The following is a 26,807-nucleotide window of genomic DNA, read 5'->3' as shown; positions in this document are numbered from 1 at the left end:
ATGGGCTGACTGCTCCAGTCTCTACTTTTAGTCACACAAAAAAAGGGTTACCAAAATTCAAAAATGTTCTAATTCAACATCCAGTGGCTCAGACGCACACAATACAACTTAATGGAAATAAAAGGCAGAGACAGCATGTTGATAGAATAATAGGAGGTACCATTCAATAAAACGTGTTTACTTTTTTAAATAATTGATCAAAAACCACTCTTGTTTCATAACGGACCAACAGAAATTATTTTTGTGCAATTACTGTCTTCTTTTTAATGGATGTTTTATTTGCAACGAGACACAGGACAAACAGAAACCTTGCTCTTGTCTTTTCCATACAAGGCTCTAGAACTAGTACAAGACAAGGAAGCAATCTGCAGGTGTGCAGTGAAAACATACATGGTGGAAAGCGTTCTTGGAAGCATCCCAAGCTATATTATACTTCATATTTCTATCTTGTGTTAAATATATATGCACACTGACACACCGATTTTTCAGAGAGGAACTACAGATCTTGTAGTATTCCCTGAACTTCTTTTTGTATAAAACCAAAATCAAAGCGTAAGATGAACACTTAGCAGTGAAAACAAACATAGGACAAAATGGAAAAAAAACGTTTTCCAAAACAATAACAGCTATAAAAACAACTTGACAACCAAAGAAATTGAAAAGAAAAAGAAAAAAAGAAAAAATGTTCCTGTTAAAGATAAATATTGCTTAACTCTAAGTTTATTTTCTTTCTTTGTATCCTGAATGCCAATAGAGAGCATTTACAAAAATTAACTATTTACCCTTTTTCAAACAAAAAAAAGTTTGCTTGCTTTTTTTTAAATCAAAATTTCTTTTTGCAGTTATCCAAAATTCAGTGTTAGAGTTCATGGCTTGGGTTGTTGGTCATCAATGGTGATGTCTTAGACCTCAGAAAGTTAAAATACACGTACAAGTGCCTTAACAATGATCACAAGAGGCTTGGATTTATCACCCTAGGCTTTCCACACCACAATCTGAAAGCACAAAAAGTCACCTTGAAACTTTAAGCTTATGATGCAAAGCAACACCAAATCCTGACAATGCAATTAACATGAAAAATGTGAAACAATGTGTTTGTGTAGACAAGGCTTCCCAACGTCCCCTAACAATGCCCACACCTTATCTGTAACTTCACCAGGCGTCTTGGAGAGTGTAATTACACCAGGACCCTCCAGCCTGGGACAGTGCTGTTGGCCTGATTGGATCTCACCTTGGCTTGACCTCTTCATCCCAGGGTGACTGAACCAACTCGCTACATCTTGACGAAGAACAATGCATTAGTTAATCAACTGATAAAAGCTCTAGATAAAAGTGTCTGGATCCCATTAGCTCTGGAAATAACTCTCCACTCTGTGCTGGCAGTTTTACTATTGCTGAGGATGTAGTGTAGCATAGAGCCAGTATCTTTCACGAGGGGTGGGACTCTTAATGAGCAACTTCTTTTGGATGCAGAGTCAGCAGAACTTGTTCAGTGGACAGACAGATGCAGATATCAAACTTTAGGTTTGCAAATCTTGTCTGTGTTGCTCACAGCTGTCTGGTCAACTAAGAAAAACATTTTTGTTTCTGAATATACATTTTAAACACAAAATGGCAACTGCGAAAATCTCTAAATTCCTTTATTAAGTTAAATTCCTTTCATTTTCCTAGACTGACGTCTGCCACGGGATCCAATTTTACCCAACCATATCTAAGTAATCTATTATAGTTTTAATGCATATAAATTAGTCACATACTAGCTGTAACAAAAGAAAAGCAAATAATGAATACATAGAATAGCTCGTAATTTACTAAATTATTTGGATTAATTGCCCAAGTGCATCCTATTAAATATCCAATATATATTTGCAGTTTTCTTCCTATCAAAATATTTAATGTTAATATAGGAGTCTACTCTTAGGAACTCTTGCTAATTTGTAGTGTCATAAAATTAAATATATGCAGTTGGTAACCAACTGGTTACTTATAGCCTAGGCAGAGAGGGTGTATAAATGATTCCAACTCTCTAAGCAGGTGTTATGAAGGCAGATCTAGCCTTGCTGGAATATATTGCAGCCCACGCCTTCAGGAGAGAGGCCATCTTCAGAGGCCAACATAACAAATTTTGAAGTGTAACAAATGGCTTGTCAGAAATCCCTGACTGCCAAGAGAAGTTTTGCAGCAGCTACACAACTCCTTGAAACAACATTCAAGTCTTCAGACAGACCACGCTAACCCAATAGCTTTTTTCCAGAGGGAAAGCACAGATCTTGTAGTATTCCCTGAACTGTTCAATTCCAAAGGTTTTAAAATCATCATCAGGACATTGTCCAAGCATTTTTAATTTCCTTGTGATGAGCAACATTAAGAGGGAATTCCATGACATTGCTCGAGTGCCAGAAATTATTGGAGAAATGTACTGCACCCGTGTGTTTGTGCTCCATCTGCCTACTTGATAAAATATATGAATACTTTTTCTAAAGCACTTATTCACCTTAGGTTCATGGGCAATCTGGCCTGGAGCCAAGCTGTCATAAAACAGTGTACAGCCTGCACAGGTCAACCCCGTCTATCACGGGGCTAACACAAACAGACTGACAAGCAAACGCTCACATCTTTACCTACGGCCAATTTAGAATCACAGATGAATCCAACAATCGTGTCTTTGGACTGATGGACAGGCCACAGCACACAGAGAGAACCTACAATGGCTTTGAGAAGGTGGAAACCAAACACAGAAGGCCTTTTGCAGTATGTAATTTACTAATTCTAAACACTGGATTCTCTTTGCCATATTTTTATCTGATAAACCTGGCCTGACCTGATTTGCTAAAACCATAACTACTCAAGAGATTCTGCTACAAACACTTCCTTGCACCATAACGCAGCACACTTTAGGCAGCTCAAGGGTCATTGGAGGTGTTTGGACGCAGCTGGGGTTACTTTACAGCCCTGAAAAGGTGTGCATGATCATTCTGGCATGCTGTGTCCTTCACAACATTGCAATAGCACATGACATTCCTTTACCATCTGGAACAGAGCAGCAACTTGTCTGCCATCTACATCAGCGGTCCCCAACCCCCGGACCTCGGACCGGTACCGGTCTGTGAGTCATTTGGTACCGGGCCGCGAGAGTAGAGGCTCAGGTGTGAAATGTATGGTTTTTGGGGGTTTTATCGGTTTTCAGCGTTATTTTGTTATCGTTTTTATCTTTAACTCGGTCATCCTGGGTCTTTTCACGTGTGATATGAATAAATCTTCTTTTTTTCGGTACCGGTACTAGTTTTATTTTGTTGTATTTATCCGCGACACCTTAAAGGCCGGTCCGTGAAAATATTGTCGGGCATAAACCGGTCCGTGGCGCAAAAAAGGTTGGGGACCGCTGATCTACATGACACACAACCAATGATGGAACTGGTGGGGCAGCAATTCAGGCTCATCGAGACTTAGTTCAGTGTCTTTGAACTGAACTGATAGTCAGCTGAATGCCTAATGTTAAAATGACATTTTTGATAAAATCCATTATATACAAACATATATATAAATGCTTCACTGCAGCTGGTTGTAGGCAAGTCAATAAGTGGGCATCTCGATCGCATTCTTGCATGTCTTGGACAGTGGAATATATGGCTAGTGGCCACTCCATCCCAGCATCACACTGGCCTACAGTTTAAAATAGCTGGGAAAAAGTTTGTTTGCATCGCCTTTTTTTTTTTATTCAACAAAATATAAACGTTACACCGATTGGACTGTGTTTAAGAAATTAGATGTTGTTGAAAGTCCTTGCTGGAACTGATTCCTTTCCACCACATGTCAGGCCACTCTCCTACATATAAATGTAGGAGAGTGGCCTGTTTTATCTTCTGGTCCATTATCCTGTTTCTGTTTTGGTTTTTTGTTGTTGTTTGTTTTATTTCAATTCAAATTCTTTTTTTTACCTAAGCCCCAGTTCAGTCTCAGAAGACAAATAATGATGACTGATGATTTACATTCAGCGCATCAATTATTGCAGCACTTTAGAGAAGTGTGCCTTGCAGCATCCACCTCAGTCATGGTTTTCTCCAACTTTACTGCTTACTCCATACACCTCAAGACAACCATATTTTTCTATTTAGAGAAATGTGCACATAGCCTATTCCTGCTGTCTGCAAACAGCCCGCTGTTTTTTTTTCTTCCAAAGAAGGATTCTGTATTGAATTGTAATTATTATGAATCACTAACATATGCTAAGAACAAAATTGGGCCTTGAACATGTTTTAAAATGTTACATTTAAAAAAAACATGTATTTAACACATGCAATATATTCCAGCAAGGCTAGACAAATTGTCTAATTGTAAATTTGAATGTATTCCCATTTTCTGCTCATTTCTTTGGCCTCATTCACTTATATATGTACACATATGGTAATAAAGATCGAGGCCTATATTCATTTAAAATAAAAGTAGTTATTACATATCTGTGGTTTGTGTAATTGCTAAAGAAATAAGGAAAGGTCACTGTGGTCTATGAAGCTTTCACAACATAACAATATGTGACTAATCTGTCTTATAGGAGCTGACAGTACAGAGACAGGAACATCTCTATATCGTCTAATCTTGTAATCTACTCAGACCTTCAGTTGCAGAGCGTTAAGCTTTTTCACAACTGTCACATTTGAATAAACAAATCTAGAACAGGAAATGGAGTCTTGGATCAACACTCAGTAACCAACTGCTGCACTGAATAATGCATTCCTCATAACAACAATGTGCCATAGAGACATATGAGACAGAGTAGAGGAGGGCAGTGCCTGCTGTGAGTTAGATGGTAATTGAAATTTTGACAAGTAACATTCCTCTCAATATCCCAGGAACATTTCTGAAATACACACACTGTAAATTGTTTACAAACAACAACCATAATTAGTGCCTTGCAGTTGTATGCCTCTGACAACCAGTGAAGTTATAGACTGCACGGGCTCTCCAGACTCACAGGATATATAACCATAGTGAAGATTACGATTTAATTGGCGTGCACCACATTTCTTTAGTTGTGTTTTTGCATTTTAATCATCAAAATCATCTAATGAGTTCATCTTGCAGTTTCTCAGGCCCCTCCCACTGTCTCCAAGGAAGTTTTCAATAATTGCCTTACAAGGGAGGGTCAGCTGATGCAGCTCTCCTTGGTCTTCAAGGCTACAAAAACGGACCCAGATAAACTATTTAGGCTCTTTCTTCCATTCTGGCATCGAACCTTTTGATATTAATGTTGCGTTGGGTTTTTTCAATAAATGTTTTATGTAAGGAAACCTGTTGTATGGACTGACAGCCCCAAAACACAATGTCTCTGGCCATGCCTGTCAGAGGCACAAAGTCATAATGCCATGTACTAGTTTAGAATATTAACTGTTACATCCATGCATTTAAATGCAGCTAATCACTAGACATTAGACTATCAGAGTAGATAAAGATGTATAAAATAGAAGTATAAAATAAAACAAAATGAAAGCAAAATAGCTATTAATTTTATTCACCAAGTCTATGATAAGAACAATACAATTTACAGTTTTCCTTATCTCCAGCAGGATGCTATATAAAAACGTACCTTCTGTCTCCAGCATAGCACCGATGACAATACAAGATCAGCAGACCTCATGCTGCAACCAGAAACCAAGACAAAACAATGCATTCTTAACCGTGGCTGCATTTAATCTGAAATGGCTACAAACAAGTTTTGTCAAAGTGGCAAACAATAAATTCAGAGGTGCAAAAGTTGAATTTTCCCCCACTGTTCCATCAAAATTAATCGTTTTAGAGCAGACTTTAAAAAAGTGGCCTGTCTGAATTAATATATTGGTTCATTATTGTGGCCCAGATTCCATTGCCTGGTACCATGTAAACACTTTTGTTTTCCTCCATATTTTTTTACAAAACAAATTAGAAGATTTTTCTTGATGCTCTTAGTTAGTTTCATTTCATTAACATTTTATATTCTGCATTGCACAGGAATATAGTACTGACTAAAAAAAGTGTGCAGCTTTTGTGCACCAAGCAAAGCAACAAAAAATAAAAGATTTAAAAAAAATTGGTGCGTGATGTTATGGAAATGACAGTGCTGAATAAACATGCAATTAAACCGAGAGCAGCTGACATTCATTAAGCATGAGCCTCTCTGAGAATAACTCTGTGATATACGCCTGGATTAGCCTGGATTAGTTGTTTACCACTTTGTGAGTGATGTCTTTGAGATGCTTTTTTGGGAAGGAAATACTAAAAGGGAACAAAATTATTTATTTAATAAGGCCTAAACTGTTTGAAGTTTTCCTTGACTGATCTAAGCAGATGCCTGCTGTCCCATTCACTGACCCAATCTAAATAGTAAGTTAACCTTTCAGTTTACATTGAGTTTATTAAATACTACACCTCTTATACATGCATATATAGAATACATTTGCAGCTATGTGCAGTTAATGTTTAGAAAAGTTTATCGATGACATGCTGTGCAAAAAATGGTACCTATAGTTTATAATATTGTAGTTGGGATGAAACAAAGACAATACAGCAACACTGTAATTGCAGCATAATTAAATATGGTACTTTGATAGGAACCCCTCAGGACTATATTACACATTGATAACAATTACAGGAAAATTTAACCCCCCCACACTAGAGGTCTAATTGATGCTCTATCAACTCTGGGGTGGAAGACACAGCATGACATATGGATTCACAGTGTGAGTGCTCTATCGCCGTTGTTGGGTGAGGCACTTATCTGGTTGTGCTTCCCAGATAAGGGAGGAGGGAGCAAGGGAAGGCTGAAAGTAGGACTTTATTGAACATTCTGTCTCTGTGGAAAACCCTGCACAGGTTCACTTTGTGAAAGCAGAGACCTCACAGTGGCCACCAAATCCAATCAAATGTTTCGAGGGCTGACAGGCCCAATCTGTCAGTGGCTGGTTTTTGCCCACCTTCAGTTTTGGAGATAAGCTCCAGGTGGAAGATATTCACAGATGCAGAAGCCAAACAATGCTGGTGAAAAATTACAAGGCAAGGCAGGAGATAAAACTAAATATTTCTCAAACTTTTCCAATATTATTCTCTTTATTAATTAGTTGTAAGAATTTGAACAATTCCATTAGTCCACCAAACGGGAAAAAAAGTTATATTCAGAAGCTGTTTTGCAACCATTATGGTAAGAAGATTATCTTTTTCATATGCTGCATGATTTTTTGCAGTTCATATTTCACGGTATTGTGAAAGGAAATGGACTGAATAAAGTACAGTTGTGCATGTGCATGCATGTGTAACTGCACTCTTTTAAAAACTACAATAAGAGGTCAAGTAATTGACCAAAAGTCTTCATTTGTAAAAAAAAAAAAAAAAAGAGAAAAAAAATATAACACCGTAGGTGACTTATTTTAATCAGTGTGCAGTGAAGTTAATCTCTTAACAATTAATACCCTAATGATTATTTTTAACAGGGGAGTTAATGCGTAATCATAACAATATAATCTCATTATTTAATCAGTTTATCACACCATGCTTTCTGACTGTCAGTTTGTGGTGAGTGATTGGAATTTAAAGCCAGTAATTATTACAACCTTCTTGCTTTTCTAGTAATTTCTAGGATGTAGCAACGTAGAAGAGCGGATACATTCCGCTTTTATGCCGAGGTTGTAAATGATACAACTAATTACAAGTAATAAATGACCGTGATGGCAGAGTTTATCCGTGAGATTAAATGCTGATGCTCCATCTGCCAGTTAAAGAAAACACGACGTAAAGTCAATGAGAACACTAATATAGATTCACATACCATCTGTGGCTTCAACATGACCACCTGAATTTTCCCCAACATTCCCAGCACAGTGATTAAATCAGCTTATACTCTCAGACAGTGTCACAAAGAACTCTAATGATTTCTTGCTATGCCCCTTCCTTTCTAATGCTGTAATTTCAAAAAGAGGACTTGAAAGAGCTTAAACACAATAATTCTCTCTGTGTAATAAAATGCAAGGAACTGACTTATCTTATGTAACTTGTTTTATCAATGGTGAGGCAAGCTTTCATTTCCACACAGAGTGAAGGTCTTTGAAATACAAACAAATGAAATGAATTCCATGTCAAATAACATGTGATAAGAGGTGTGACACAATCGTTAGTACTCTCACTTCACAGCAAGACTGATCCTGATTCAAACCTCATGGGCCTTTCTGTGTTGAGTTTGCAAGTTCTCCCTGTGCCTGCGTAGGTTTCCTCTGAGTACTCCAGCTTCTTACCATAGTTGAAAGAAATGCTTGCTAGGTTACCTGATGATTCTAAATAGACTTTGTGTGATCGTCTCTTTATGTTAACCCTAGGTGCACCCTGTCTCTTGCCTTATGTAGAGCTCCAGGTTCTTGTGAAGTTGGATAAGCTGATAAGATAAGAAAGCTGATGGATTATAAATTCACATTTTAATTTTTTTTATTTTCGACTTAATAATGCACAGTTTTATATGTAAAATGTCAAATAGATGGTAAGTAAAGGCAGACTGTAAGCTGGCTGCAGGGGTTGCTGCATCTTGTTTTTGGAGTTGACAACTTGGAACTGGCACTGTGGATTAAGCCGTGACTCTGTCAAGTAGTATGCTAATGTGAACATATCTTATTTTTATAGAATCATGAATAAATCAACTAGAACTGCCATGTGGCACTTGTATGCCAATCAGTGCACCTTTGGTTTTCCATCAGCATCATTTGGCACTTTGGACAGTCTCCAAATGGACTGTTACGGGTTTTTTAGATTTTACTTTTCTTTTTTTAGATTTCCCAATAGGCCATGACTGTGATGACATCATCTGCCAATATATGGTTTGCTTTAGAAACAACACCTTGAAGTCCAGTGTGAGCCATTGACCAAAAAGCTGCAAGTGTTGTCAACAGCAGCAATAAAGCATTTTTCCTTCTATTTAGGTTGTGCCCACTGGAATCTTATTCAGCTGTTATTATTTACTCTAAATAATTATTCAACTGTAGCACCAGCAATGTGCTGATAACCCTTTACATATTTTTCTTGACACGACAGAATAGACAAACTTGTATTATATTTTACATAATGTTAGTAAACTATGTATATCTTTGTGAGAGCTATTACAATGACACGTTTTAATTGCCATGACTAAAGTTGATGCACATGATGTTACCAAGAAAGAACAAACATGTGGTTTCTTAATAAGTTCACGCTCAGTGTTTGTATCCAAGAATCTACTTCATATTTGATTGTGAATTACTGGGTTTGTTAACACACACAACATATATCACGTATATATTTTTGATCTTTTCCAGTGTCATTGCTAAAAATGGCAGATGTGGTTATTGTTAACGAGAGCAAAGAGCAGTTATATCTTATAGAACATGCAGTGTGACCATGACTTGGAGGAGGCATTACTCATCAAGGTTACCAGCCTTATGTTGAAGAGCCCTCCTGGGTTTGATAAGAATACAGAGTGCATGTTCTTAGCATTTGTAAAACTAATTTTTCTGTTGCAAAATACATTCCAATGTGTTCAGCAGTGTACGCTTTCATCTATAGCTCTTTCTGTATCTGTCCATTAAGCTAGGATTTGCAAACCTAATTGCAGCTTTTCTCTGCGAAGTATAAAGTTAATGTACAGCCTCCCTTTAAAAACAAGCAATTTAACATTGTAACCTTTATATGCATAAATTAGATCGTTAAAAGCCCAATTGATTAATTAATTCAACAATGACAAAAAATAAAATACCAGTTTTTAGTAATATTTCTATCTAAATAATGCAGAGAAATGTAATAATTGAAAGATTAAAATTAGGTTTTGCTTTCCAGATTGACCTCATGATGCGAGTGGTGCCTTATGGGTAGACAGTCCTACAGCTGAGTCACAAGTTTTGCTCGAAGCAGGATTTTACTTGGCATTAAAGCATTTTAAGAAAAACAGATTCGAGATTAAGATTAAGTTATAATACAGGAGAAGTTAGTTGTTTAGCCATTCATGGATCAGAGCATTTATGAGAGTATTAACATTAGAATACCAATGCTCAGGGGTCAAAATGCCTCCAATTATCTCTCCAAATGCAGGTAAAGACTAGGATGAGTTGTCAGCAACTGGCCAAGTGCATCACTACTGATTTCTTTTTCGCTCTGACTCTTTACATGGTTGTTACTACGTTATGTTGCTAAACTAATGGTCTTCTTCCCTGAGAATTTAAGCCTATAATGCCCTTGATAGATGATACATGAGTTTACATGAGTTGATATTTGAAACATGAGTTTCTGAGACCTCTATCTCATCGGCATGATCAATACTTGCTATAATTTCAAAATGTTATGGAAAAAACTCTTTTTTTTGTCTGAAATTAATACTGTTGTTAACAAAAAAGTTGCCAAAAACATGTATCAAATGCGTTACAAAAAATATAATAAATGTATAATAAAAATATATCGTACACAACAAGATATAGCATTTTGTTATAAGGGTTAAAAAACATCTCAGTTCCAAATAAATCAGAATTTTTTGATGGGTTGGGTCTTACAGGGTTAAGAGTCCAAGACAGTATTTTCTTCAGTTTGTTGTGATACTAGAGCTGTCACAACAGAGACAACTGCACTGACGCTGCTCTAATGAAGACACTTGTGCATGACAAGGCAATGTATGGAGACCTGCCATTGGGAAAACAATGTTAAGCAGGGGAGAACAAAAGACCAGTGTAGAAGCCTCCAGTCCTCTGTAGAACACCTTTCTCAGCTAAAACTCTTTTCAGTGGCACTAAGCAATTCACATGTTGCCACACCATCAAACATTACAGCTTCTGCACCCTAACATGCTATTACAACCTGCTTTTTCATTTAAGGGGTGCGAGGCGTATAGCTTGTTTATAAATAACAAAAGATATAATTTATGAACAAGAAAAGAATGCACTCGAAAACGCTGGGTTGCAAATTATACAATTTATAATATATGGCCTCATATACCTTATTTAAGATAATAAATAAGAATGATCCAGACATATTATCCAGACATATTTAATCTCTCATTTTTAAATGTCTTTTTCAATCCATTTCAGAATAACATCAATAGGAAAATGAAAAACTATGAAAAAATAACAATGTATGAGCACGAGAAAGGGTTTGCTCCAGGAAAGTAAAAGCTATTTGAGAAGAAAATCCACAGGGTGGCAAATTTGAAACTTTAAGTGGTCTAATCCTTGCGCCGTTGTATTATTTACTGAGGCTGACATATTGTAGATAGATGACAGAATGGCATAGCTCTTTTTTTTTAAATTTAAAATCTCTTTCATGAAGGCAATTCATTGCTAAACATTCATCAACACAACAAAGGGTCCCATTAATGAATAGTCTAGCTCTTAAAAATCTAAATTGCCTTTGATTAACCAAAATTACTGTAGGCAATTATACAGCAGCATGATATGAATTGACAACATTTTTTATTATTTTGTGATACTAAAAGGCAAATGTCAATCAGGCTTTTAGAAACAACAGGATTTTTTAAAAAATCGGTTTCATATGAAAATATATATCAACAAACTAATCATGTTTTGATTTTCTTTACTTTCTTTCTTTAGTTCAGGATCAAGGAGGGGGTGGAGGGGGGTCACCTGTTGTTGACCCTTAGGTAAAAGGCGGGGTACACCCTGGAGAGGAAGTAAGGTCATCACAGGGTGAACTCAGGCAGATAGGGATACATTCTCAGATCTATACCTACAGCCAATTTAGAATCACCAATTAGCCTAACAAGCTATGTTTGGACTGTGGAAGGAATCTGAAAACAACTCATCCAGGTACAGGGAAAACGTGCTAAGTGCACACAAAAAGGTTGCAGCCAACCAAAAGCTGCAAACCAGGACCCAGGACCTTGTTTCTGTGAGACAAATGTGCCACAACAAATATTTTTCTTCTCAAATCTTCATGAGCTATAAACTGAGTAAAATATTTAACAATTAAAACACCAGGCAGTCTAAAGCCCCTCCAGAGTCCATGACGTGGATGTGATGTGGATACCAATAAGCACCAGCATACCCTGGCACTCGTAACTGTGCCACATTTGTGTAAGGAGAGATTTCCACTCCAAGGTTCTGGTGCTTGGCCAGAAGGCACTCAGCACCAGCACAGCCAGTGAGTGCCAGCCATTATCCCATTGTTTGGAGGCACACAGCTTGTCCTAATTAGATGCAAAAGAGCAGAGAAACTGTATCTAGCACTACAAATGAGGAGAGAGAAACACGTCTCACAGCCTGTTGCTGCAGGTTGAAGTGTAATAAAATAATGAACTATCACAGGAGCTTCTCCTGTAGAGAGCAGAGCACATCAACAGGCGGCCTTTTGAAGCAGGCAGCTGCCGTGGAGAGTAAAGGGCCAATGCAGCATCGTGACAATGCAACACTGATTCTTGCACCTCAGGTGTCAGGGCAAAAGGGTGAAATACGATCGCTAAAAACGCATCCTCGCAGCATCTCGTCCACATGTCAACACAAGACCCAAACAGCAATAAGTGAATCAGTAGATGTTTTAAAAATGTTAGCTTATCTACCGTTAATTACATGTAGTATGAATGAAGACAGAGTGTATCTACACAGAGAAGGAGTCCAGGAAGATAAGGACAACACTACATCAGAAGACAACCAGATGGAAAGACCAGAAACTCAAGCGACCAAGAAAAATGCACAAATCTTTTAATATCACCGATGGATTTTTCAAAACTTTTTAAAAAGTTGAGTTCTCATTGTCATTATACTCAAGTTATATAAAATGCAATATTCAAAGACAGACAAAAATGAGGGTTGTTTAGTGGAATGTACATCTGTGTGTGGGTGTTTTTGTCTGTTTATGCATAATGACACCGTGCTAGCAATGTGGATGGCAATTAAGTAAATGAAGAAATAGGATTATATGGACTATGTGGATTTGACCAATATAACCATATACATCTGTGCTTGCATAAAGCACTAACGTACAGCTATACATTAAGCAAAATATATTTTTTTGGAATGGCAATTTGCAGCTCCAGTACTAAATACATACTACCTGTGTAGCCAAAGCTACAATGATAGTGTTAAGAAAAAGCACGCACATCCATGAGCCACTCTATTGTATGCTGAGGAAACGCTCCCTTTCTACTGTTAATTTAGAGCTTGTCCTACTTTATTTATCAATAATGACAAATACATAGATGCACAGTTTGCCTCTAAACTACAGCAAATGAACTACTTCCTCTTGCTCATGTAAATACACATATTGAGGACCTTATACATAGTTTAGAATAAGAACTGGGAAAAAGTGATAAAAAAACGAATTCAAAACACAAGCCAGTAACACACAAGGAGGATTAACAGACTCTCTGAAACAAGGAAAGGGAAAGGTTTGCCTTAAATACTCCCACATGAGGTTGTCAAGGAAAGTGGACACGGGAGGATGACGAGACACAGCTGAAACTAATTAGAACAAGGCGGGAAAGTAAAACTAAATACAACGCACACTAGACAAACTACTATCAAAATAAAACAGGAAGCAGTAACACAAAATAACTCCCCACTAAAAAAAACAAAAAAACAATCAAAAACAGACCATACTAATGGATGGCTGTAGATAATAACTGTTGTACCTCTTTTATAACCTCTTCCATACATACTGACAGTGATTTGAACTAAAAATTCATTTGAACAAATATTTTCACATTTGGATTCATCACTCCATGAGACCTGTTGCTGCTTATTTTCTTTTCTTCTATTTATGATTTGGCATATCTTGGCCTCACTGTTACCCTTCAGCATGACTTCTTGACAATTTAATGAAGTGGATGGATTGACTGAAAGGCCAGATGTTTCTGTGTCAGGTCTTTGATAGATTTTTTTCTCCTCCTCTCCTCTAGTTTCCTCATTTTTTTTAAAGACACACTACACACCAAGCTGAGCTCCTAAATCTAAATCTAAAATTGGTTGTTTGCTAGATTGTCTATTATGTGTAGGCTTAACAAAGTAGAAAAACATTTCTGTGAAAATTATCAGGTACAAACACTCGACTGAATGTGAGTGAAAAAGTAGCCAGTGTCCAAAGAAAAACTGAAAACTTTTCAAAAAGTCCAAAGAAATATTGCTCAAGACCACTTTAAAAATTACAAGAAATTCTGACTTTTTTTCGAGTGAAACATAAAGTACACAGTAGTCAATGTAACATCAGTATAATTAGCATTTATAATAAGCATTAAATAATTAAAATGTAAAAACTCAGAAATATGATGACTTCTTTATCTTTCAGTTTCACGTCAGATGATGTTTCCACTCACACCACAGATCACTGCAAATACTAAGTCACTGGATGAGATAGAGAGTAAATGCATTGCAAGGGAAATCATATTTGACTGTGGTAACACCAAGTGAGCAACACCGGATTTTTCTTAATACACTTTTTAAAAAATATTCCCATCTCATTAGTAATTTCAGCTTGAAGACAGCTTCTTATCATGGTAAATTAGACAAGATGCAACAGCAGCATTTAAAAGAGCCTCAGCAAATCAAAAGAACGTTGATCTTAAGCAGCTCACTCTCACCTCTTCAGTCTACATTACTAAGTCTTAAAGTACACGCTCCCTTTAGTTGCCAGTCATTAGTTGTGCCATCGCCTCTTTCTGAATCCATATCGCACAAAAGACTGTTCAAAACCGATTCGAACCCCGAATATCAGAGTAGCATCGCAACTGACTGACTGCACATTTTCATAAGCAGAAACGGCATTCTTTCATCAGAGGTCGTGCGTTCTGTTCAGGTGAACAACTCCATTCCTTTCTCATTAAATGTAATTACCGCTGACACCTCAAAGACAGCAGCAGAATAACCAAGAAAAAAAACGCCAATTGAGACAGAATGTCTGTACAGAAGGCCAAGAAAAAGACACATTTGACCATTAAGAACGAATTGTATTGCTGCACTAATTCTATTACGCGCTAGGAAGATTTAGTGAATATAGCAAGTGATCCAAAGTTAATTGGGGTGACAAAAGCAGGAGATCTAAGCTAAAGGCCAGTGAGCTGACTGGGTTTTGTGACAGACTCCTTCAGCTGCCTGACAACTACAAAACAGCCAACGAATAACCTGTGTGGCCAGATGGAAAGAACTATAGACAAATAAGCCGGCTACTTGACAAAGACTCTTAAGAGAAGGCTTGTTCAAGCTTCTGCATTTGTATTCCAAGTGGATTGCAGTGTGGGGGCTAATGTAATTGAAAACTGTTGGGGTGTTGGGGGTCAGCAAATTCAATAGACTCTGGGAAAAAAAAAAAGTGTTTGTGTTTTGGGTAGCAATGTGAACTAACAACAGCCCTGCAGAGAATTATGATTCTTCTGTCCAAATAATAGCTTCCATCCTACCCTCTATCAGTTTGATGTGAAGAGGAATAGGAGCATGAAATCATCACCACTAACCATGTCAAGGGTAGCATTTTCTAAATGGTTTCCTCTAAGAAGGATTTCTTTATTTTAATGGAGTCAGGTGTTTTTAAGCTTAGGTGAAAAAGGGTACATTTTTTAAGTTGAGGTCAAAAGAGGTAACAATTGTTTCCAAGAGCCACACTTTGGTAGTTTATTTGTGAATGGGATCCTAATTCAACCACATAATTTTTATAGAAAATTAAAGGAGCAACAACAAAATAAACCATTTGGGGGAAAAATAAAATTTTTAAAGTCACCTTTTATAGTATTGTACCTCATAAAAGTTACACCATGATGCAAGTCTATATACATATCTACAGTATGTCAGCTAATGTAGCAAGATAAATGACTCACTGGAAGCTCCAGTTACTCAACAAGCAAACACAGCAGCAACCTCTCAGGGGTTAGAAATGAAGACAATGTGGAAGTGCCAAAAACTTTAGTTGTCACGAGTGGCCATCTCACGCTGGCTCTAAAAGCAGGTCTGTCCCCACAGAATTCCATGTAAAAATGGCTAACTTTGCAGCAGGAATAAGCATATTTACAACCTGGTTCAATTTGGTTTTCTGTCTAATATACAGACTATAGATGTACCTTTTAGGCTCTCTAGCATTAGTTGTAACTTAGCATTCTGCCTTCGCTAGAATGTGCTCACGTCTGGCTCTAGAAAAACCATGTTTCTGGCAGCCACAGTTTTGAAACTGAGGTATCTGAGTGCATATTTTAAAAGTAATCTTTGAGGATAACCTGCATATACATAGCCAAATGCTTGCAAGGTTTTTAAGTAATCTAGAATTCACCCTAAAATGAAACCAAACTCATATCTCCATTTTCCAGGGATAACTATCAAAGCAGTTTGTTAAGCTCCTTATTTATGAAAATCCATCTGTGGATTTTCTTAGGAGTTTATCTAACTAAGGTCGCAGGGTTGTGAAGCCTATGCCGATGCCCCATCTAAACTGACATTTCCCAAAAGGCGTCACTAGTTCATCACACAGAGAAGCAGGCAATCACTCACACTCACTGCCAATTGATCCATCATAAATGTCTTTGGTGGCACAGGAAGAACACACAAACTCCACACAGAAAGTCCTCGGCAGCAAATTCAAATCGTCTTCCTCTGAGGAGACAGTACTAACCACTGTGCCAGAAGTGTAAAAAAACTACATTTTAATATCACAAGAGCTCATGAATATAGCAATCAGACAAATAGTTGCTTATATAAACTGCAGTAAATGAACACATTTCTTTCTCTATTACTCTTCCCGAACAGTTTATGCCGTAATGCAGGTTACCCCAGATGAATGTAGTAGCTGTAACTGTAATTTATACTCTGTGCATACAGCATGTTTTCACTAGATGTGAGAATATTCTTTTTGTGGAGCTGAAATATGGAACCACCACTTGGTTCAGTTGTTAAGTATAGGTTTCCATTCTCTCCATAGACATTTAAAAAAAATGCTAAAATAGCAATTGCTTTGAAAAAGCTGAAAATTGCAGCTCTCTAACATAAAGGAGAGACATGCAATATTTTTCCCCCAAACTTGTACCTTAAAATGGTACATAACTGTAACAGCAAGACATTTCTTGTGTTATCACAATGTTTTTGCTTTTAATGTGCCATGTTATGGCATTAAATTCTCGACCCCAACCTGACCTAACCCAAAATATTTCGAATGCCAAGTAAAATGGCAGGAAAAGGTTTAAAGAAGCACCAGATGCGCCTAAAATAGCATGATATTTATATACAATCCCATGTGATAATGTAGAAAAAGAAGAATTTAAACTCACACAGCAAACAAGCATTCCTTTAAAACCACCTGAAGACAGCAGGGTGTAAGTACATACCTAGGAGGAAAGAGTTTTTTAAAGTTATGTAACTCTTTAAAAGCCATACTCAGAATTGGAATTGAAAACATATCCTGGAAACATCACAGGGAAGCTGCAAAGCAGGGTGGAATATGAATTACTTTTCCATGAATGGCCCACACATGCTCAAATTAAAATAAATGGCAGCTAGCTTAATGATATAACTGCATGTGTCATGAGAAAGGTGCTTTCAGATGGAAGCAGTCTCCAATCTGAGGTCCACACCCTGCCGCATGTGAGAAACAAACACACCATCTGGGGTATCGATACAGTACATGTGCGCAATGAAGTAACCATGGGAACAGCAGAGTAATCAAACCATCATGAAGGGATGTTTTCAATCAACAACAATGTATTCCCCACTCACTTTACTAGAGCAGTCCATAACAATATATAAAAGACATCATGCTCAATTCTGCCACCAGCTAATTTGATAAAGATAGCTAACTTTGGCTAGCATCAACACTCAAGCTAACCGTTCGCAATATTTAGTTTGTACAATCAGGATATCACAGTTCTACTTTATTGCTGCACCATTTTTCACTGACACACACATTTACAATATTGCTAGCTGTTGACACAATAAGAGCTGCTTTGATAGTACTCTGCCTTTACACAAAACATTACCAGAGGACACGGTCACAAGAGTACATTCTTCTCGTCTCAGAACAGACAGCTCGCTGAGCCTCCCTTTACTGACATGTGCCTTTTAGTTTATATCCCTGTAAATTTAAATATGTACATTACAGCTCCGGGGCAGTCCAACCCGGCCAAAATTAAATTCTCCTCCTTCTCGTGACCTCAACATAAAATGTGATCTCTGACAATTGTGATAAATCCCATGCTTCCACGGTGCGTGCACACAAGTCCCTCACTGCCCGCATGCTTCTCATTAAAAATGAATTGAATAGTAGCGGGTGTCGCTTTTCATGTGAAAAGGGTGTAAAGCAGTAAAGTGAGTGAAGGGGGAAATATATTACAGCCCAGAAACATTTTGCAGGCATACCAAACCCCTGAAGTGTTCCTGTTGGTTACAAACTGCTTTTGAACTTCCGTGATTTGATATTTCTCGAGATGAAGACATTGTCAAAACACATCCTGGCAGTCCTCTCCACAAAGTATTCAAATTAAACCATCAAAGGAGATACGTTATATTTTCTTAATGCAAATCTGTCATATATAGTAAATAGCTTTTAAAAAATTCAAGGGGATGCCTTTTTTGCTTTGGTTTGTGAATGCATTAAGAGGGGAAAATAAAATCAAAAACATGTCTGCTATTTTTTTTTTAAATATTTATCACAGTTGCATTTCAATCAGGAAAAAAACAGGACTTTCTTCACTTCAAACAAACAAACTGATGGACATACTTTCAAAAGGCCAATTTGGTTTCACCGATGACAGCCTTCTCTAAGAAAAAGATTTCTTTGAGGGAATTTCTACTATTTTATAGAATCTCTAACAATCTGTTGAGATGGTTGATAGGTTTGTAGCTTGAACCTATTCGCTGGAACGTTGAAGACAATATAATTACACAGCAAAGTAAGACACGAAGTAGGCAAAGTTCTTCATGTTTCTCGTGCACGGGAGAGAACCGGACAAATGCTGTTCCTTCGCTTGACCCCAGTTGCTCTCGTCCGCTCCCCCATAACACTGCTCTTTTATGAATATGCATAGGTTCATGAACATACGACGTCTACATACAAAGAGTACCTTGCCTGTGTGTGTGTGTGTGTGTGTGTGTGTGTGTGTGTGTGTGTGTGTGTGTGTGTGTGTGTGTGCGTGTGTGTGTGTGTGTGTAGATATAGATATAGATACGTTTATCCGACCATAAAACAATAAGACAAGGTACGACCTCTTCCCATTTATAAAACTCTAAGCATATATAAGTAGATATTTCTAAGCATAAATGACAATCAACAATACAAAACCTAACAATGGTCAATACAACCATCCAGTATTATGTTGGGAACATATGTGCACATGTTTGTCTTGTTGTTCACAAATTTTAATAAACCAAAATGAAAAATAACGGAGAGGTTATCCAGTTAAATGCATGCCTTGACTATCAACTGACTGATTAAAGTGATTATGCATATATATCATTTGAGCACACAACAGTGTATCCATCCTGGGAAAGTATTCCTAATTTACCAACCGTGAAATTACGTCATCATTTTTGTCTGAGTATTTAAATTAAAATAGTACAAAAAAACCCACATATACAGACTGATGTACTCTTTACAACCAATAATCAACTTTCCTCCAAAACATTGTCACAATTTATTGCTCATAGCCTCAGCATGAGCCGTGCCTCTCTGTCACAGTTGTGAACACCATATTCACTGCAAACAACCCTTTTGAGAGCTTTTCAGATGCATCTAATCCTATTAACAGGGAGGTGTAATTGACAAATAACTTTGTACTTGCTCAGCACTCTCATTGCATCATATTACGGCAGAATAAACTGTAATATGAAGAGCCCTTAGCGATAAAGAAGTATGCACTAAGCCATCTGTCCTTTATCATTTTATAATGCCAATGCTTTCACATAAAGAAAACAGTTGTGTAACATTTTACTTGCAGCCCAGAACACTTGCTCACAGTTCATGACTTCAAAAGAGAACTTATGTTTATTATTTAATACAAATGGAAGTGGCCACATGTGCTTGCTATACAGACGGAGAAACTGTGATCACTGTGATTTAGTCAAAAGAAATATTTTAATGCAAATTTGTTCATAAATATCACTTTGATTAGCTATATTATTTGAAACACCATAGGCATTTTCAAATACAGCATACACCTACACAGTGGAGAAGTTGTACTCAGTTAAGTTGCAATCACTGACTGCTGTTTTTCTCTATACAGTTACTTAACAACAGCCTGTCAGATCAGAATGTGGGGCTGAGACACAAAAACTTTGGAGAACGTTTCTTAAATTATATTTTTAGCTGTATTTTATTACACGTGATCTTTCTAGTTTGTGTGTAATCGTCAATCATCGACCACGGTAAAACCACCTGCTATCTTTTTCACATCTTTCTTATGCCAGCTCTGACCCATCAGAGCATGGACACAGTGGGTCTGCAATATCCTGTGGTGTGTGTGGCACCAGGCTTTTGGCTGTATATCCTTTGGTTCCTGGTTGCAGTATGGGGCCTCTGTGGATCTGGCTTACATCTTGCAGATAATTGATCAGATTGGGATCGAGGGAGTTTGAAGGCTGGGTCAATGTCAATCCTGTGGGAGTGTGATTGATCTGGAACAATCCTTAAGTGGGTGGTCAGCCACATGAATACCAGCACACATGGAGAACATTGCATTATAATGAGATCATTTGTTTCACTGGTCAGTAGTTATAATGTTGTGGCTGGTCTGTGCATGATTTTGTAGGTCAACTCCCAAGACTGAAAAAGGAAGCCAATGTAAAATACCAATAAGTGCAGTATCCATCGAAATCTAGTTCAGTCTGACTCCTAAATACAGTCCATTGCCATAGACTCCTTTGTTAAAATGACATCTTTACAAGGTTAAGAAACTTTACATGCTTCATATATGACTTACATGGTCCACAAAACTGGGCATCTCCCTGGATAGCTTCCTTCATAATAACTGTAATATAACTGCACTGTACTTTTGTGGGCTATGGGCATGGCCACTTTGTTTTGGGAAACCTGCCAATCAGTTTGCTGTAGCTACAGGTATCTGATGCACTCAACGTCCACTAATGGGAGACACTGGTAGACCTTTCCACCACGTTTTCCGCTTTGGTGGCCTTTGGAGCTTTTTAATGGACCTATCTGACAAAATCACTGCCTGCTGTGGTACAGACCATCCACAAAGTTTTGCTAAGTGAAGTTCTACTATTTTAACCTCTTACGTTGTGCTTATTAGATGTCTGTACCTTCATGTCCACCCATGCAGCTTCAAAATCAAGCTGATAGCTTATCACTACATCTTATCCCAATATAGCAATATCTGTCTTTGAAAACTTAACAAGGTGCTGAGTGGTGAAAATGTGCAGTCTAAAACCAATGGGTGACTTTATGTTGGGTGCATCTATCTTCTAGACCCACGCATGTGTGGAAATGTACCTTCAGCTCATCTCAATCTGGTGATCAGTCAGACAGCAACTATTGTATGGATTGCCATGTACAGACATTCAGAATAGTAATAAGAAGAAGGTTTATTGTGCTTGAGTTGCACAAACGCTAGTATGCTATAATGTTAAACCCAGATGGTGAACATGGCAAACATGACATCTACTTTAATAGCCAAACATGTCAGTATCCCTGTGAGCATATTAGCTCAAAGCACCTAACATGTGTTCTTTAACAAGTAAAAATGGGCCAATCTGTAAATTTAAATTATACAGGGACTTTAAATGACATAGGGGCACACTGGAGACAAATATACCTTAAATTGGAGAATTCATTGCTCAGTTAGCGTTTCCCTGGGCTGACTGACTGCCAGATGAAGTCTGATTGCCAAGAAACGCTTCCATCTACTTTACAAACTGTAATCTAATCCTCCTACCTTGACTCCTAGTTATGTGCCCTTATAGCCTTGTAAAAGATTAATTATTGCATAAAGCCACCATTATTAGTAGCATCCCGCGATGCTGCAAAAATGGATCCAGCACACAAGTGATACCTCAACCCCATGCACATGTGCATGCAGACACATGCGCACTCAACCTACACAGAAGTCACACTTTTCATTCCAAATATTTCTTTTTTGAAATCAAACCAGTGAAATCTGTGGGGTCCCTCTGTCTGTAATCCAGCCACCTCCACCAGTATAAGTGGGCACAACACGCTGCCTGCCTCCTTGAGTCCAATATACCACCCTCATATTTCAATCAATAATCAGGTGGGGATACAATTAGTAACTTGGAAGGCTTGTGAGAGTCACGTGACGGATCAATCGAGCAGAGAGGCGGCGCACTCATTGAGGTGATTCACAGCCCAACAGTTTGTCCCACGCTCAGCCTGAATCCATGCCGTCTATCTTCTTTATATGAAGCTTTCAAGGCTGGAAATATGCATCTGTCAAATGTCCCCCATTACTCCGGCTGCCTGTCACACCTGGGGCAGCTCACAACCAACCAGAAAAAAAGACGGAGTGTAGCTGTCAGCACAGAACCCTCAGCGGACTGAAAAGGCACCAGCTTCCCCATTTCTCTGTCTCTCATTTCCTCAAAACGCGGATATTTTTCTGGGTCTCCAGCTGAATGCTGGGTTAATGAAAGAGGCTGTGTCAGGCAAGCTGAGGCAGCTTCTTTTTGCTCTAGAAAACATTAACACATTTGGTAACCTATATGGCCAACATACAGCACATACTGCACAAAAGACGTTTACATCTCTTGGTTTGTAGTTCTGTCACTGATTTTGTATCATTAACAGATGTCAAAAAAGCCTATACCATGCCTTTCCTCGTTGCTGTGTGCAGTGTGGGTTGCATTGCCAAGCAAACAGCATAAATGCCTCAGAACTGTTGTGGAATATGGCAAGTCTGGTGAAAATGAGCAAGTTTTCTGTGTGTGTGTCCATAAATTAAAATGCAGTTTCAGCTCCAGCTGTTAGTGTTTCCACTGCAGTGTATCTGGTTGTTCTCTCACCTCAACAACCAGTGTCTTTTCACATCACAAAGCTATTTCTCTCATTTCTCTCCACAGTCCAAGAGAGCGCTGCAAACTATGTCATGAATGAAATATAAGCACACCGCTGTATTACTTATGAGACCCGACGCAACTTTGCTCAGAGCTATTTTCAGATTTCATTTAAATTCATCAGTATGATGAATATTCTTACGCCACAGAAACGACCAACAGGGCATCGGTCCTCGAGAAAATATTAGCTAAAGATGAACTTGAAAGATTACTTATCAGCAAAGACCACCTTTCAACATTCATCATTACAGCAAAGGCTCTCTTGCAAAGGTGCTCCAAAGCAGACAAACCCACCATGAGACATGATTTAAGTGACACTAATGTGCTTCACTGTTGCATTGCACAAGTACAATTGCATGGTCCTATTGTTTATTTAAACTTCAAAGGCTAAGCGTTGCTCATGGGGCAGTCTTAAACTCATTTTAACATCTCCGAAATGAGGGAGGCAAAAAGCACGGTCTGCTTCTGTAATTTATGCAAATTTATATAGTCATTTGCATTTATAAAGATTACACTTTGAAAGGGAACTGTTTTCACAAATGCTATATCCATGACCAGCAATTACTATATAGTTAACACTATGACCTAACCTTCTCTTATAACACGCAGTTGTAGAAAAACCTACTGATTCTCTCACTTGCTCATTTCAGTAGACATAGATTTTCAATGTAACCATCTTAAGCCAAGATTAAAAGAATACATAAAAAAAAAATCTAGTCAGTCATACTGTATAGCCTCAGATGTTCTGACACACTCTGAAGAAGAGAAAAACTGTTCTTGCATAGAACACTAATAGCTTTACTATCGTGTTTTTCTTTGCTGTACACAAAGTCACATGTGATCACTCTATAAATATACCAAAGAGAAAAATATCTTTGTTCAGGAAGGATGACAGGTCCTGATAAACTGTGTCCGCTGGGCACCTGCCGATCTGTGAACACTTGAGCTTCCCTAACTCTTAACTCACTTTGTGCCACCAGCTTCGACCAGCGAAAGCCCTTTTGCATCTCTGTTTTGTCCCATGCTGCAGGCTTTATTTCTCATTCTTTCAGCCTCATTGCACATCTTTGTTTAATACATAATATCCGTGTTTTCCTTTCTATCTAAGGGTATATTCAGTCCTACCTATCAGGTACACTCCTCTGCCTGAAGTAAAATTCCTGAAGTTGTTATTGTCACAACTTATTTGCAATAAAAGCGCTTACAAAATGACATTTGAGTTCCTCAACTTTGCTCAGACTGTCTCTCTTAAAATAATCAGACCTCCACTTCAAATTCATCACGGCAAACAGAGCAAGGAGAAACTAGAAATGTGGAGAAATCAATTTGTCCACTACGGGAAGCAAGCAACCAGGCTTTATGCTTTAAATTTTATGAACCCTCATTGCAAAGCGAAGAAAAAACAAACCAAAAAGAAAAAAGGGTCTTACCTGAGCTCTTGCTGATGCTGATGCTGTAACAGATCCTATCTGTGTCTATGGTTCAGAATCACAGAGAAAGAAGGAGAAGAGAGAAGGGGGGAAAGGCAAGGAGAGAGGAGGGGCAAGCAGAGCGCAGAGAAAGAGAGGGAGCAGGAGGAATCAGGGAGAAGGCGAGAAAGTGTCTGTGGACCAAACGGGAGAAATAGCCAGAGAGGAGACAGCAGGGATAGTGGTGCTCTCACACAGCGCGGCGTTACACTGAAGGGGATGTGCTGGCTCTCGGAGGTGGTACTTCTCAGCCAAATGACATCTGCCTCCCTCTTAAAAACCATTGGCTAAAAGGAATGATTTCCTAATAAGCCATCCCTGCTGTCTCCAAGTGAACACACCCCCTCCTTCTTTCCCACTGCATATGCATACGCAGATGTATGCACACCCACCCACTCCAACACACACATAGACACGCATACACACCTACACATGCACAAAGACACAGACTGATATTCTTTTTTCCGTGCAGTTTGCAAAGATTGTCTTTGCCACTTCATTTGCCCTATTTTTCCTCCTCCTAGGCACTTTCCCGTTTCTTTATTCTCTGAGGTCCCCCGCTACACACGCATTGTCATTTATCACAATTGTTGCAGAAAGTGTTTTTGTCTTTCAATTCAAAATTGCTTCCCCTTTCAACTGTGTCTTTTTTTTTTTTTGCAGGATACTCTTTGCCTTTTCCAATAGCTTTCAAAAACTTAGACACTATAAGTGGCGCTTTGTGATCTATATATTGTAAAGACTTACCCTTTTTACCTATGTTGGCTTTTTGGCCATTATGGAGAGAATGGCTCTTTAGCTCTTTTAGCTTGTAAGAAAAAAATAACTCATTCACTGCTTTTACTTTTAATAAGCGTTACTAACTTTTGGAAGTTTCAAATGCTGGTATGCAAATTTGTTTTGCTTTTTCATTGTTTTAATCGATTTATCCAGATTGTGGCATGATTAAGGTGGTCAGGTCTTGAGCAGAAAACCACAGAGTTATAAACATTACTTCAAGTTTATTGATTTATTCTAACTTTTTAAATTTGTTACAGCAATCCCACTTTCTCAAATGTGTGGGAGTTATAAAAAAATATGAAATTCTTAATATGAATACATTACATTATTAGAGTTTTCAAGTGGTGTTACTGAATAAAATGAGTAATTGTGAGTACCATCATGAGTACCATCATACATTCACAAAGCAATTTTTGGAAGGTTTGCTGGCATAAAAAAATATGACTTAATGCATTTTCATAAGAAAAACTTTCCAGATATGCAATTATTTAACAGCTGGATAAGTAAAATAACACGTGAAAACAGCAGTGTACTGTTTATTACAATATTTTGCACACTCAATATATGCTGGGATTGTGCTTTTATTGCCATTTTTACTTTCTAACATCCACGGTGCAACATTAAATGTACTGCAATTAAAAAAAGTCTACAAAAAACAAAACTTTGAAAGATTTTAATCTGGCCAGTGATCCACACTGAAACTTGGAATGGTGGTTGTTTCTTCAGTCACATCATTAACATAGAAGTGCGCACCATGAATTTGATCGAGAGAATTACACGAAAGCAGCCTCCACCATTGTGTTTCCCATCCAGCATCTTCATTCACTGCCCTTCTCACCCTGATTGTCATTGCAAGTGTTCCCTCTTCCCCAAAATAAAATCACAATTTTAACACTGTGAAGGAGATCTGGTGCACATCGCAGCCATTCAACTGCAAATCTTGAGACATGTCGCAGATGATCTTTAAAACAAAATAATCTCAGTAATAATTTACTCTTTCCATTCGTCTATGAGCCTGCAAGCAGTAACTGTTCAAAAAGAGCCATTACAGCAAAACAGAGTTATTTGTTATTTAAGCAGCAATTGGATTAAGTATGGATTCTGAAAACAACAAATATCTGGTCTGATAATCAGCCAGGGCAGTAATGGGGTGATCTCTGCTAATAGTGTCAAATTTACAAACAATTATCACCCATTTTTCATTTTCCATCAGTTCTACAGCTTAATCTAAAATAAACTCAAAGTGAAATCATCAGCTTATCTCGTTAGCGCTCACTGGCATGCGTAGGACTGACTTTAATGCTGTAACACCTTGCCAAATATGGAGTTATCTAGCCGCCTTTTTTCTTCTTCTGCTACTCCCTTTATGGGTCACCATAGCATATCATATGCCTCCATCTCACCCCGTCATTTGCATCTTCTCCTTTCATGCTGACCTCTGCATGTGATCCTTCACCACATCCATGAACCTTCTGTGTGATTTTCCTCTTTTTCTCCTGCCTGGCAGCTCCATCTTCAACATCCTTTGCCCAATAAATCCAGTAACCATCCTCTGCACGTGCCCATTTCGGCCTTGCCTCTC

At 38.0% G+C, this 26,807-nt stretch overlaps 1 protein-coding gene across 1 annotated transcript in view; it reads right to left on the bottom strand.

Annotated features, from left to right (window-relative positions):
• Nucleotides 1-24,676, bottom strand: part of LOC113007990 (thrombospondin type-1 domain-containing protein 7B-like) — a 145,767-nt gene extending 121,091 nt beyond the window's left edge. Inside the window, exon 1 of the mRNA XM_026145082.1 lies at nt 24,407-24,676. The gene's annotated coding sequence lies outside the window, so the exon portion shown is untranslated. The remainder of the gene's footprint in view (nt 1-24,406) is intronic.
• Between the last annotated feature and the right edge of the window lie 2,131 nt (nt 24,677-26,807).

Source organism: Astatotilapia calliptera, chromosome 16 (genome assembly GCF_900246225.1).
Source record: "Astatotilapia calliptera chromosome 16, fAstCal1.2, whole genome shotgun sequence".
Classification (NCBI taxonomy): Eukaryota; Metazoa; Chordata; class Actinopteri; order Cichliformes; family Cichlidae; genus Astatotilapia; species Astatotilapia calliptera.
This window is presented reverse-complemented; position numbering and strand designations above follow the sequence as displayed.